Source organism: Berghia stephanieae, chromosome 2 (assembly GCF_034508935.2).
Source record: "Berghia stephanieae isolate SIO BIC M18660-M18661 chromosome 2, UCSD_Bste_1.3, whole genome shotgun sequence".
NCBI lineage: Eukaryota > Metazoa > Mollusca > Gastropoda > Nudibranchia > Aeolidiidae > Berghia > Berghia stephanieae.
The window spans coordinates 39,325,185-39,340,184 of NC_088361.1; positions in this window are offsets into that span (position 1 = coordinate 39,325,185).

Here is a 15,000-nt window from a genome sequence, read left to right on the forward strand (position 1 = left end):
AGAGATGTTTTCTTGATCTTCCCCTCAGGTTTTTTTTTGTTGTTTTTGTTGTTGTTGGGAAGATAGGTTTCTGAGTACTTTCCGCACCACACCTTGCCACCCAATCATTGTTTAACCAGTTAACTGCCGTACTCTGGAAAATACATATTATCAAAAATTTATCCAGAAAACTCTACCTTCAAATATCGATCGATTTAAATGACCCTCATCTTGACAAAAACTTTCAAACCTGGGACTTCGCCGCGGACTGATGAACCATTCGATTGATTTAAAATGCTATGCGCACTGAAACATTTCCAACCCCACTATTAAAAAAAAACAAAAACAAACAAACAAAAAAAACCCAAACAAACAACAACAAAAAAAAACCCGGAAAAAAACAACAAACAATCAAACAAAAACCCCCCAACAAACTAGAGCATATTAATTGCGCAGTATTCACTACATGTGCTCAAAGCGTTTTACAAAAGATATCCAGCCAACAACAACACTTAACTGGTATAACGCGACATGGCGCTTATTAGGCGATATTACCATTCTTTGTTTCGACATAGACAACGCTGTTAACGCCAATTACTCATTTTACAAATGAGTATGATGAGAAAATGTGAGTAAAGAGTCATTTTCAAGGACTCAAATCATACGCCTCTCAAAGCGGATCTCGAACCATGGACCTTCCGATCCGAAGGTAAGAGTAATATCACTAGATCACAATGCGGTATTGATAATATTATAGAACCAGCAGTAGGTAAAATGAAATAAGGCCCATTCACATCATTCCTATTCATGGACGTTCTAAATTAATAATTCGTAACCCAGAAATAAAATACTTTACGGGATGTCAACTAGACACTCTCACGCTCTTTTGTATCACAAACTTACACAACGTAGATTAATAATGTCGATCAAAATGATATTTCGAAACAGGTTTAAAATTTCAAGCAATTTATTAAAACTCTTTCTATTCATGTACGGTAATTAATATCGGAAGTTGATGTAGATAATAAATTTACTTAAACTTAAATAAAGATTAATACGAAAGTCTTATATAATTAGTAACAATATCATATGCCACTCGCTATGTTTGTGTAGTAGGCACTATTTTCGTCGTAGTGGTGCGACGAGGTTAATCCGTCAGTGAGCAACAAACAATTTAGTGAGTGACGACGAGTGAGCGAAGAATCGATGGCGGCAAATTTCTATGACGTCACGTTGTGATCGTTGCTAACCGCAACAGCGGGGATGGCCGGTTGTGATTCTATTTTCGTGTACATGCGATTGTACTGGAATAGTTCGATGATTTTGGATTTCAACTTGATTGCTGTTCTCGTCTCAACCGATCGCGTCACTGACATCCAAACTTCATTTGCCTCAAAATAGTAGTCGAATTGACGTCATTAAAACTTCTTTTCGAATCTATTTCCGAACGAAGGAGGACTTTTGCTAAATCACATATATTATAACGTTTTATTGATATTATTATTATCCGTTAACCTCTTTCTTCCGTTGTCCTGTATTATTATTATTATTATCATCATCATCATCATCATCATCATCATCATCATCATCATCATCATCATCATCATCATTATCATTGTCATTATCATTATCATCATTATGATTATTACTTTTAATATCATTTCTTTTTTTGTTTCGTAATATCTTCCCCACAGTTCAGTTTCCATATATGGTCATTTTGCTTCCCGTCGGTTTTATCCCATTTAGCGGGAAATGCGTTTAATGTATTGATTTTATCTTTTATAGCTCGACTCCGATACGTGTAATTGTAGACAAAGAGATTGAGAAGGTTGTAATTCAATTTGATATAATTTACATAAAGCAAATATTGTGCGGCTATGTGGTCTTCTGGTATGACACTCGCTTTCGGATCGGAAGGTCCTGGGTTCGAGCCTCGCTCGGCGCATAGTTGAGTTCCTGGAAAAGACTCTTTACTCACATCCTCTCACCGTACTCAGGTGTAAAATGAGTACCTGGCCGTTGACAGCGTTGTCTCTGTCAGAAATTTTTTTTGTAATATCGCCTAACAGGCGTCATGTTCCGTTCTACATGTTACGTTTATTGCTGTTGGTCATAGAACCCTAGTAAAACGCTTTAAACACAGTTAGTGGATATTGCGCTATATAAAAGCTCAATATATTTTTCTTTATTTTTTTTATTGGTTTAATTCTGCTTTATGTGATTTGCTGTTTTAAGCGAAATACTGTATCTCCCATGCCAGGGCGAATAACCAGTTGACTTGAACCCAAGAGCCCGTGATCAGAGGTACCCATTTATAATTACGTAATTGGCGCCAGGTTACTTTGAGTCTTAAGTAATAAATTAAATACTGAGCTTTTATATAGCGCAATATCCACTAAATGTGCTCAAAGCGTTTTACAAGGGGCCTCTGACCAACAGCAACACGTAACATGTTGAACGAAACATGACGCTTGTTAGGCGATATTTCAATTTTTTTTTTCTAACAGAGACAACGGACGCTGTCAACGGCCAGGTACTCATTTTACACCAGAGTACGGTGAGAGAATGTGAGTAAAGAGCCTTTTCCAAGGACTCAACTATGCACCGAGCGAGGCTCGAACCAAGGACCTTCCGATATACACGGAGTTGTATCCTTTCGTAAGACACTTTTACGCATTCCTTACTTCTGCAGCATTCTAATAAGAACATTTTTATTTTTTTTAAATTTGATCAGAAAACTGATCTTGTCAAAAACTCTCAAACCCGGGACTTCTTTCAAGGGTCGTTTTAATCGATCGATATTTGAAGAAAAGGAAGTCCCACGTGTTGACAGGGTCATTTAATTGGTCGATAGTTGAAGGACCAGTTTTCTGATCAAAACTTTTAAGAATTCATTTTTTTCAGCGCACGGCACTTGACTCAAGACTTGACTCAGATGTAAATGTTGTATAGATTGTATGCGCTTGGCTAAGAAGCTCACAACATTGCCATCCGGAAATATAAAGAACCAACACACACAAATATGTGTAACCTTAAACTTTTACAGTCTGGTTAATACAGTTTAGTGAGAATTACTCAAAAACGCGGATGGCAAAAACAATAAGAAAGACATGAGTGACGTCAAATTCATTCTATCTATACTAACATGGTAAAAGCGCCAAAAAGAAAAGGTATTTACAACCGATTGTATGAAATAGAATTTTGGATCTATGTTATGATGAGCTTTTCTTTTATATATAGTGCAATACCCATTAAACTTGGTCAAAGCAAGGTTAAACTTGGTAGAAGGGGTATCTGGCCAACAGCAACGTTTAACATTTTAGGACGGGACATGATGCCTATTAGGCGATAATATTACAATTTTTTCGCACAGAGACAACGCTGTCAACGACCAGGTACTCATTTTACACCTGAGTTCCATGAGAGCATGTGAGTAAAGAGCCTTCTCTAAGGACTCAACTATGCGCCTAGCGAGGCTCGAACCCAGGACCTTCCGATCCGAAAGCGAGTGTTATACCACTAGAACACATGGCCGCACAATAATGAAATTGTAATATCATGATGACGGAGTGTTTCAATTTTGTGAAACTTCATAGTGATGAAGATGGTAAAATGCCATTCAGAGGATTAGCATATTCAGTGTGTAGTCATTCACTAAGCCAAGCTAAAATCTTTAGTCCTTTAGTCAAGTTTATATATATATTCAAATTGACAACAAGGAGGCTAACATTCATTTCAAATGTTGATTTATTACAATATGTTTGCGTTAATGAAAGCAAACACAGCCCCTTGAACATGGTTAGCAGTCCCAGTAATGGGAGTTGGGCCTCATACGACGTGTACATATTATATCCAGGTCTCATATCCGAATCCACTTATGGGACTAGTTTAACATTGTTCTAATGATAATTAGCATATTTCTATAGCGCCTTTCGTCGAAACATCAAAGCTCTTGTTAATGGACAATCTTTTGCGTCATTTTTTGAAATTTCCATTACAACAATGAGCCATAAGACCTTCAAATAAGTGCACGTCGGCCTCATATCATAATTTTGTTTGAGTCGAATCGGCGTAACTGCTATTTTAATAAAAACATAATAAAATGTAACAATATAAACGGTATGCTATTACGCCGTTAGATTAATAAACGAGCCCGTTCTCTAAATGTCTAAATTCGCAGTTGTTTTTCATTGTAAATAACAAATTGTTTAACATAAAATCGATATATATATATATATATATATATATATATATATATATATATATATATATATATATATATATATATATATATATATATCCTACAGCCCTTTATTGATTGCTATATGATAATCACAGAATGCGTCACCAAGAATAGAAAACTATAATTTTGGGCCCTAGCTTGATTTAAAAGACAATAATATTCATGATCGACATAATAATAATATTATAAAACTATAAAATGATTGCACGTGACGTCACAGTACTCTTCATTGTTATATTGATCCGTTCTTAGTCCTTTCTATCAACATATTAATAAATGTTGCTGCTCGAAGCTCGAAGAAATAAATAACAATGTAAAATTGAATGTAAGCGTCAATTTAATATACGAAAACATAGATAAAATGGATGTTTCAGATTTCCCCTTTATCAACAAAACAGGATGTATGAAACGCTACAGACGAATGAGATAATGTGGTAGTGGCGTTGTTAACAACAATGTACACGTTGATTGTAACTTACCGTCTCAAAACATTATTATGTCGAGATAAATCAGATTCCCAGTGCAGACATGGGGAATTAAAGAAAAAAAAAATAAAAAGAAGAAAACTTGTTACTTCGGAGTCACATATATCGCAGACGGAACCTGACTAATTGAGCAAATACTTTTCAAATGATCGAAAATGTGGCGTTCGTGACCAAGGATACATCTTTGTTTTGTTTGTCTCTAAATGAATTCGATACACGTTTAGATTACAGGTATCAATTTTGGAGATCTTACGTGACTGGCAGCATGAAAGAATGGGTGATATTTTGAGATCCCATCTTGAGGCGTTTTTATTCGCGAATCGATGAATGTTATGATGTTGAGGACGATAGTGGTGGTGGTGGTGGTGGTGGTGGTGGTGGTGGTGATGATGGTGGTGGTGATAATGATGATGATGGTGGTGGTGGTGGTGGTGGTGGTGATGGTGGGGTGGTGGTGGTGATGGTGGTGGTGGTGGTGAGGTGGTCATGAAGATGATGATGATGATGATGATGATGATGATGATGATGATAATGATGATGATGATGATGATAATGATGGTGGAGGTGATGATGATGATGATGATGATGATGATGATGATGATGATGATGATGATAATGATATCTATGATGATGATGATGATGATGATGATGATGATGATGATGATGATGATAAATGATGATGACAAAACGAAACCGCACGGAACAAACGAAACGAAACTAAATATTCAATAAAGTGCTCTCATGCAATACATTGCAATGTTTTGATTGGATTATTAAATTCATAAGAAAGGTTATTTGATGAACAATATTTGAGATTAGATCACGATCTCAACTTCGATTTGTTTACATGCAGATCTATTTGATTGTATCGTGTTCACCAGATAAACCTGCAAGGTGCAGGAGCCATGTTTTAATATATTGATTTGATTTTCTCGTGTTCACCAGATAAATCGGGAATTTGGAGGAAGCCTTAGCTTTGATATGTTTGATTTCATCGTATTTACCAGATAAACATGGAATGTGGAGGAACTGCATTTTTTGATATATATGATTTTATCGTGTTTACCAGATAAACCTGGAATTTGGAGGAATCCCGTGCTTTGATATAATATATATGTATATATATATAGATATATATATATATATATATATATATATATATATATATATATTATATATATATATATACCACACTCAGGGTTATATGGTACACACGATACAATCAAATATTATTTACCAGATAACCCTGAGTGTGTATAAATCCCATGCTTTACAATAAAAGGACAACCAAGGTCATATTTATATTTGTACGGTTCCTAATATGGCACAAGCCATTAGTTGTTATTCAATTTCTATCATTGCTAGGTACTTAGAGCTTAATTCTCATTCAATTCTCTTACGTTATGAAGACTTAATGAGTTGTTGTTACCAACAATAGATTAACAAAAATGAGGACTTCTATGATGGCAAGCCGAGAGAGAAAGAGAAAGAAAGAAAGAAGGAGAGAGAGAGAGAGAGAGAGAGAGAGAGAGAGAGAGAGAGAGAGAGAGAGAGAGAGAGAGAGAGAGAGAGAGAGAGAGAGAGAGAGAGAGGGAGCAGAACAGAAAAACTATAAAATTGCATGCTATGCTTATCTATAGATAGAATGCGCTTGGCCAAGGAGTTCACAACATTGCCATCCGGAAGTATAACGGACCAACACGCAAACTCTGTGTAACCAAAAACTTTTATAGTCTGTTTAGTGAGAACAACTCACAAACGCGGATGGCAAAAACAATAACAAAGGCCCGAGTGACGTCATCTTCGAACTATCTATAAACAGTTGAGCTTGACAGGCATAAAAAGCTGTTGTGTCTGTAATTTTCTATTTATTTGTAAAACTTAGGATTTACTCTTGCGTTTTGTTTTCTTTACAAATTCTTGCATAAGTTTTTATTGTGTTGTTTGTCACAACCCAGTGGGTGGTTCTCAATCATTTGGTGAAAATAAAAACAACATTTCGGGCTGGGAGTAAAAACAATAATGAATATTTTCTAATTACAATATATACTTTTCATTCAACATGCTTTGCTTTTTTATTTATTTTCCAAAACTTAAAACATTGAATAACCTTTTTGAAAATAAAATCACAATATTTTTATTGCCGGGATTTTATTTTACGCGGAATATCTTTTTCGCGGACCTGTGAATTTTAGACCATGTAAATCTTACCATAGATATAATTATCTTTACTTTAAATTTGACGGTTGCAGTATAAAAAGACAATAATGTTTTGACTCGATTCTTTCCTTTTTGTCCCATTACCGGAAGAAATTAATCTCAGGGTCAGGGTTAACTCTCTCCTTACCAGTCATTTTCTCGATTTACCCCCAAAACTTCACACCCAACTAACACAAAAATATATTTTTTGTCACTCTGACATAATAGCAGTAAAGCTCTTGCCATAAATAATTTTACTCTACAACACACTGTTCATTTTCATTAAATTTTATGATGTACAAAAGAAATTTGAATAAGATTAATGTTGGTTGTATAGTATCGAATGTGACGATTTTCCTATGGTTGGTAAGGAGAGGGTTAAAAACTACAATGAGGGAGCGTTTTTAAATGTGTCGCTGTTACGTGGCTACCTGCAACTTTATGTCTTTATGAAAGGCACAGCGGCAGACACAAGAAAGTGACACCCAAGAAAATCCTGATGCCTTTTATCCCATGGCACCACGAAAACGCAGCAAACGTAAAGAGAAGTAGATAAATTGGTAGACGTACCAAAAATTAATAGATTAAACAATGTATTCTTTCAACAGGCACTGCACTACAGTGCCACTCAGTGGGAATTTGTGTTAACAAAAAAAAAAACAAAAAAAAAAAAAAAACAAAAAAACAACCAGACAAACCCAGTTACAGATTGAACAAAAATGATGATGATAATTTTAAAAAAATCCCCATTGATTGTAAAAAACACATTGACCTCCCAATTAAGAAATCAACATTACGATGTATATTTTAATATTCTGGATTCCTCGACAATCTAAACTCAAAGTCGGATTCCTGGCTAACCCACGGCGGACGGCCTTACGACACACTAACGAAAAGATCAACCCTGTTCGTGAACCTGTGATGGAAGCGCCCCCCCCCCCCCCCCCAAAAAAAAAAAAAAATCGATACGTTGTCGTTGTCTTTAACTTGACATGTCGAGAGAATCAGTACGACGAAATCTTAAGCAAGATTTAGAGCTAAAACCATACAATATCCAAACTCACCAGAGACTGCCTGCCCCTAATGATAAATCCAGATAAGCGCCGTTGGTATGGTCAGCAAATGAATCAAAATGAGACGCTTCCCCCAAAGTATCTGGTTCTCGGATGAGACCCAGTTCTATTTGAACGGACACGTGAACAACAGAAAATATTAAAAGGGTGAAGTTTATCAGAAAGCTCTCATGATCAAAATGTTACCGTATTGGCAGCAATGAGTCACCAGGGGATCTTTGGACCTTTTTTTTCTTTATGGACCAAAATGAGAAAACAGCGACGGTGACATCTGACCTGCTATCTTGGTATCCTGTCAAAGGTTTGGAAAAAAATAGGTAGATTCGTAGGAATCAGTTATAGAGAATACCAATGGTTCCAACATGATGGGTGGGGCAGCACGACTCGATGCCAAAACAGTCAATGGTTGGATAAACAACCACTTTGGAGACAGAAAAAACTGTCGGGGCACCGACCACAATTGGATTCAATAGTCTGATGTCACGTTGCCCAGCAACGGCAACCATCGTGGTTCTAAACAAAGAAAATCGGGACTTTTTATTCTTCATGCTGGCTAGAACTTTTCATATGTCTTGTGATCAGAATGTGTAAAAGTCAATACATGATCAAATTTATAATGTTTTTTTCCCCTCTGGATACGCTTTAATTCTCGTCGGAGAAATATTTCATAAGGGCGCCCGCCATTGTCCCGATAATTTAGAGCCAGTTACTAAGTTACCATGCGTCATTACGAAGGAACTGACGTTACGACTGTTGAAGCGTATTAGAGTCCTCATAGTCCACACTTGAGTGCACTTGATATTTATCTGTGGGATTACCAAAAGGACAAGCCGTGTGGTAGAACTTTCAATGACTCCTTTTAGGGTATGGGGGAGAAGAGTATCAACGGTCCATTGATAACTTTGATGTGATTGTTAAAAGGGATGCGTCTGGAAAATAACCCCCAATCCAATAACTACTTGTGTTAAGGTAATGTAATTTATATGTAATTGAAACAATTAAATGGTTTTTTTCATTTACCTGTAAAATGTGTTGTTCCTATCTTCATTCGTAACGAAATGAGGGTTGTTTTGTGTGAGTTTTTTTGGGATCAATAAGTGAACACAAAACTATGTTCGTCAAGGCTTCTTCTATTCCAAGAAATATAAACCGTTCAGAGTTGTTATGTGAGGATGTCAAGGGAAATAAATGTACAATTTTATTTGCCGTTGCTCGCCCAATCTATTTCACGCTAACATCAACCGATTTGAGCATAATATTTGACATCATTTTGTCGTGTTATCCAGGTAAACGTACACCCACCCATTAAAGTGAAATCGGGTGGAGAATCCCCAAGGCAGGATAATTTTTGCCTCGGGGTAGGGATGGGTTGGGGGGTGGAGGGTGTTGAATTCTCGATCCCCCACTATATTATTATCAACGTCATGTGGCGTTGTATCCTTGATTTCGCCTGTTGTCCTTTGCTGTAAGGGAGACAGTGATAACGATGTCGTTTGGTGGAAAATAATGTTTCTTTTTGTTTTGAATACTTTCCCTGTAATATGTATTATTGGTGCAGTTTTTATAATTTTCTCTTAACGGGTACAATATATGTATATATGGATGTGTGTGATTGGATGCATGTGAGCTTATATTCATATGTCCAAATCTGCAGTATGTAATATTTTAACTGATAATCAATGTAATATATATATATATATATATATATATATAGAGAGAGAGAGAGAGAGAGAGAGAGAGAGTTTAAGACCATTTGACAGAGGGGAGTATCAGGAACGAAGCTGACGTCATTCAACTCTTTGATATTGTTTTTAGACTGCCATTTTAATGATTAGTTCTCACTAAATTCTATCAATCAGACTACAAACGTTTAAGGTTACACATAGTTTTGTGTGTTGGTACATTATATCCAGTTGACAATAACAAGAAATGAAGAGAGTAGGAAAGTGCCAGAAGACAGAGAATAAAAACTTCGCGGCGGCGATGGGGGCTCGAAACCCGCGACCTTACTGGTACGACAATTCCTCCTGGCCGGGGAGATCGTGACTCTACCGTATGAGCTATCCACGACCCAACTTTAAAAAGTCGCTTCAAACTTTAGTCTAACTAGAGCCTTCTCTCCTCGACTTCTTGAGGTCACGGATTCAACACACACACAAACGCCACGAAGTAAATTGGCCATCATTTAAGCTTAATAGCCAATATTCTCAAAACCAACATGTAACATAGAAACAATTGAGACATTGAGTATGCTCCGGTATTTGGGGTGAATTTTTAATTCAGAAAAGTGAGTGGAGCAGGCACTTATGTTGATAATAACAAGAAATTTCTTGTTATTATCCAGTTGACGGGTATTGTGAGTATTTGATCTATATTATATCCATATTCTCACACAACAAAAAATATCCACAAGAACGAATTTTGCCACGCTGACGAGGTCAAAATAGCAGAAATTAGCAGATCTTAAATTTTCGACTGGGCTCATAAAGGTGGATAAGTGCTTGAAGGTAAACAGGAGCAGAATTGTTTATGCAATTGAAAACGTGGGTAAGTATTTTACATTCAATTCTAAACTTTACAGGTAACCAGTATAGGTCCTTCAAAAAGGGGGGTAATATGCTATATATATATATATATATATATATATAATATATATATATATATATATATATATATATATATACACACATCTTCGATATGTTTGTGATAATAATGTCATTCATTAACTCTGAAAGATACAGAACAAAGCATATATATATATATATATATATATATATATATATATATATATATATATATATATATATAGTTAAGACCATTTGACAGGTGGGGGGTGGTATATATTATACCAACGTGAAGTACACGTTTTCTTGTTAAGACAGGTGTTTTGTTAGCGTCTGTCTGGCAGTATAGCAGGAAGAAATTAGATTTGACTTCGATGTGGGGTGCTGATATTATCGTCTCGAGGTGTCAAAGATTTTGTAATCATAAATGTTTAGTAGTGGAGGTTGTGGTAGTGGTGGTTGTTGTGGTGCTGGTGGTGGTATTTAATATAATGTGATAGGACAGGAAAAGAAACACAGATAAATAAATATATAGATACATAGATAGATAGACATATAGATAGATAGATCGATCGATCGATCGATAGATAGATAGATAGATAGATAGATAGATAGATAGATAGATAGATAGATAGAAAGATAGATTGATTGATTGACAATAAATGAAATGAATTGGCGCTACAATATTTTTTTTCATTTCGACAGACAAGGCTGTATATGACGGGTACTCATATTGACCCCTGAGGATGGTGAGTAAAGAGCAGTCTCATATCGATGGACTCAACTTTGCCTCGCCCATAGCTGGACTCGCTTGAATATGCTTCAACAGTCGTGACGTCACTTCCCTCGTAGTTATGCATAGCAACTTAGTAACTGGTTCTAAACTATATGAACAATGGCGGACGCCCTTATGAAATACTTCTCCGCCGAGCATAAAAGTGTATCCAGAGGAGAAAAACATTATAAATCTGATCATGTTTTGACTTTTATACACATTCTGATCACATGACATATGAAAAAGTTCTAGCCAGCATAAAGAGTAAAAAGTACCGATTTTCTTTGTTTAGAACCAAGCTGCTCGTTGCTGGGCGGACGTTTCATCAGACTATTGAATCCAGTGACTTCTTATATACTATCAGTAGACAATGATTGAATCCTATTAGCCATCTCCAGGCCAATAATACAGTGTCATACCTCTAAACCACAAAACTGTCCGGTCATGTTTGTTGTCTTTCAAGATTATTATGCCCACAGACCCGGAGTTTATCCCGGTTTCTATAGCGAGAATCGGAAAATAGCAATTGCTTGCTATCCTTTGGATAGGGAGCTAGTCTATCGCAAAGTACTTTCCGACAGATGCAAAAGACCTGGGTCTAATGAGAAGACAGGGAGGTCAGAATAAATCTCTACAGCACCCGAGATCGATCAATGTCCCTTTAAAAAAAATTAGAGCATTTATATAGGGAAATATCCACTAAATGTGCTCAAAGCGCGATACAAGAGGTCCCTGACCAACAACAACACGTAACACATAGAACGAGACGTGACGCCTGTTAGGTGATATTACATTTTATCCCCGACAGAGACAACACTGTTAACGGCTAGGTACTCATTTTACACATGAGTACAGTGAGAGAATGTGAGTAAAAAGCCTTTTCCAAGGATTCATCTATGTGCCGAGAGAGGCTCGAACCCCCCCCCCCCCCCCCCCCCCCCCCGTCGACACAGAAATGGAAGATAAATAATCAAACAAGTCTGCACGTGTCGTTACCAATCCAACATCTAATCACGATTATAACCGCTTAACCTTTATAGGCGGAGCTGTCGCCATCGGCTATCAATTTGCTATTTCTTATGCGTATGGCGTCATTTTGTTAATCTTCATAATATTATAGTTATTCCATCAGTTATTGAGGCCCTGGTTTATGCGGAGAAGAATAATATTAACCACTTCACTGCATGCAGTACTCTGAAAAATCGTGTATTTAAACATTTGGCCAGGAAACTCGTCCTTCAAACATCCATCGATTTAAATGACCCTCATATTGGCAAAAACTCTCAAACATGGGACTTCGCAAAGTCCCAGGTTTAAGATTTTTTTCAATGATGAGGTTCAGTAAAATTGTTCGATATTTGAAGGACGAGTTTTCTGGTCAAATTTTTTTAATACATTGTTTTCCGGAATGCGGCGGTTAACTGGTAAAACGGCTAAGTCACGAATTGTGTTGTCATTTTCTGATGTGGCGCTGTTACTTAGAGATAGAACGAAAAATTGCCGTCACTCGGGTCTTTATTATTGCTTTTGCCATCTATGTTTATCAGTAATTCTCACTAAACTGTATTAACCAGACTATAGATAGTATGCGCTTGGGTAAGAAGCTCATAACATTGCCATCCGGAAGTATAACGGACAACCACACAAAACTGTGTGTAACCATGAACGTTTATTATCTAGTTAATACGGTTTAGTGAGAATTACTCATAAACGCGGATGACAAAATACAATAACAAAGAACTGAGTGACGTCCACTCCGAACTATCTATAGATAGTATGCGCTTGGCTAAGAAGCTCACAACATTGCAATCCGGAAGTATAACGGACCAACACACAAAACTATGTGTAACCTTGAAGGTTGTAGTCTGATTCATACAGATTAGTGAGAAATACTCATAAACGCGAGTGGAAAAAAGCAATAACAAAGTCCGGAGTGACGTCATCTTCATACTATCTATAAGCTTGCGAAAGCTCCGCGCTGAGCCCGACAGTGTATCGTATTTTAACTAAGAGAGCTGAGTTTGAGCGCGGTTCGTTATCAGATGGAGGACAATGATTACAAAACGCAAGATCCGATATTTATAGATAGAATGCGCTTGGCGAAGAAGCTCACAACATTACCATCCGGTAGTTTTACGGACCAACACACAAAACTCTGTGTAACCATGAACTTTTATAGTCTGGATAATACAATTAAGTGACAATTACTCATAAACGTGGATGGCAAAAAACAATAACAAAGAGTTGAGTCAACTTCATTCTATCTATAGACAGTATGCGCTTGGCTAAGAAGCTCATAACATTGCCATCCGGAAGTGTAACGGACCAACACACAAAACTGTGTGTATCCATGAACGTTTATAGTCGGGTTAATACAGTTCAGTGAGCATTACTCATAAACGCGGATGGCAAAAAACAATAACAAAGACCTAAGTGACGTCATCTTCGAACTATCTATAGAGGGCAACATCCACTAAACGTGCTCAAAGCTCTTTACAAGAGGTTCCTTAACATGTAAAACGAAATATGTTCTGTTAGGCAGTATTAATTATTCTTTTTCGACAAAGACAACGTGTCATTATACACATGAGGACGATGAGAGCATGTCAGTTAAGGGCCTCTTGCAATGACTCAACTATGAGACCTTCCAATCCGAAAGCGAGAGTCATACCACAAGACCACATAACCGCAAGGCATTGCTAATGCATTACCCCACTCCTTTCAGGTGTAAACGAGTACCTAACCACAAGGAATGACCGATATTGTAAGAGTTTTGGTACAAATAAATAGTGGTTTATGCTTTTAAAAAAGAAATAACAATGCGAAATTGAATGTAAGCTTCAATTTGATATACGAAAACAGATAACGCGGACATTCCAAGCTTACATTAAATTTTACATTGTTATTTATTTCTTCGAGCTTCGAGCAGCAACATTTAAAATACGCTGTATAAAATATAAATTATTCTCCACGTGACAAGCATATCGAATAGAAGCCAAGCATTTTAAAGCAAAATTTATCCAGTCTCAGAGATGGAGAGAGAAGTACCCAGAATACAACATGAATGACCCAATCAAGGTGCTCGACAGAAAGGAACAGGTCATCATCTTCAGACTGAGAACTGGACACAACCAGTTAAAGGAACATATGTGGAGGATGTCCAGAGCAGGTGCCTCTGGACAATGTGACTGCGGACTTGAAAATGAAAATGGACATCATGTCCTAATGGAATGTCCAAGGTACAACCAGTTGAGAAGGAACTTCTGGCCTGACCCAACCCCATACTCAAAGAAGCTGTACGGCAGTGAGGACGACCTCAGGACCACTGTGGGCTTCATTCACCAGACCGGACTGACCATGTGACGTGACGGGAACGAAGAAGAAGAAGAAGTAAAGCAAAATCTTGGGATTGCTCTCTATGTGCGCGTATTTATCTATATATTTGTTTATTTATTTAGTTATCTATTAATTTATTTGTTTATACAATCCTTTATCATCATTGTCTATTGTCTATTATTATTGTTATTATTATTATTATTATTATTATTATTATTATTATTATTATTATTATTATTATTATTATTATTATTCTTATTATTATTATTATTCTTATTCTTATTATTATTATTATTATTATTATTATTATTATTATTATTATTATTATTATTATTATTATTATTGT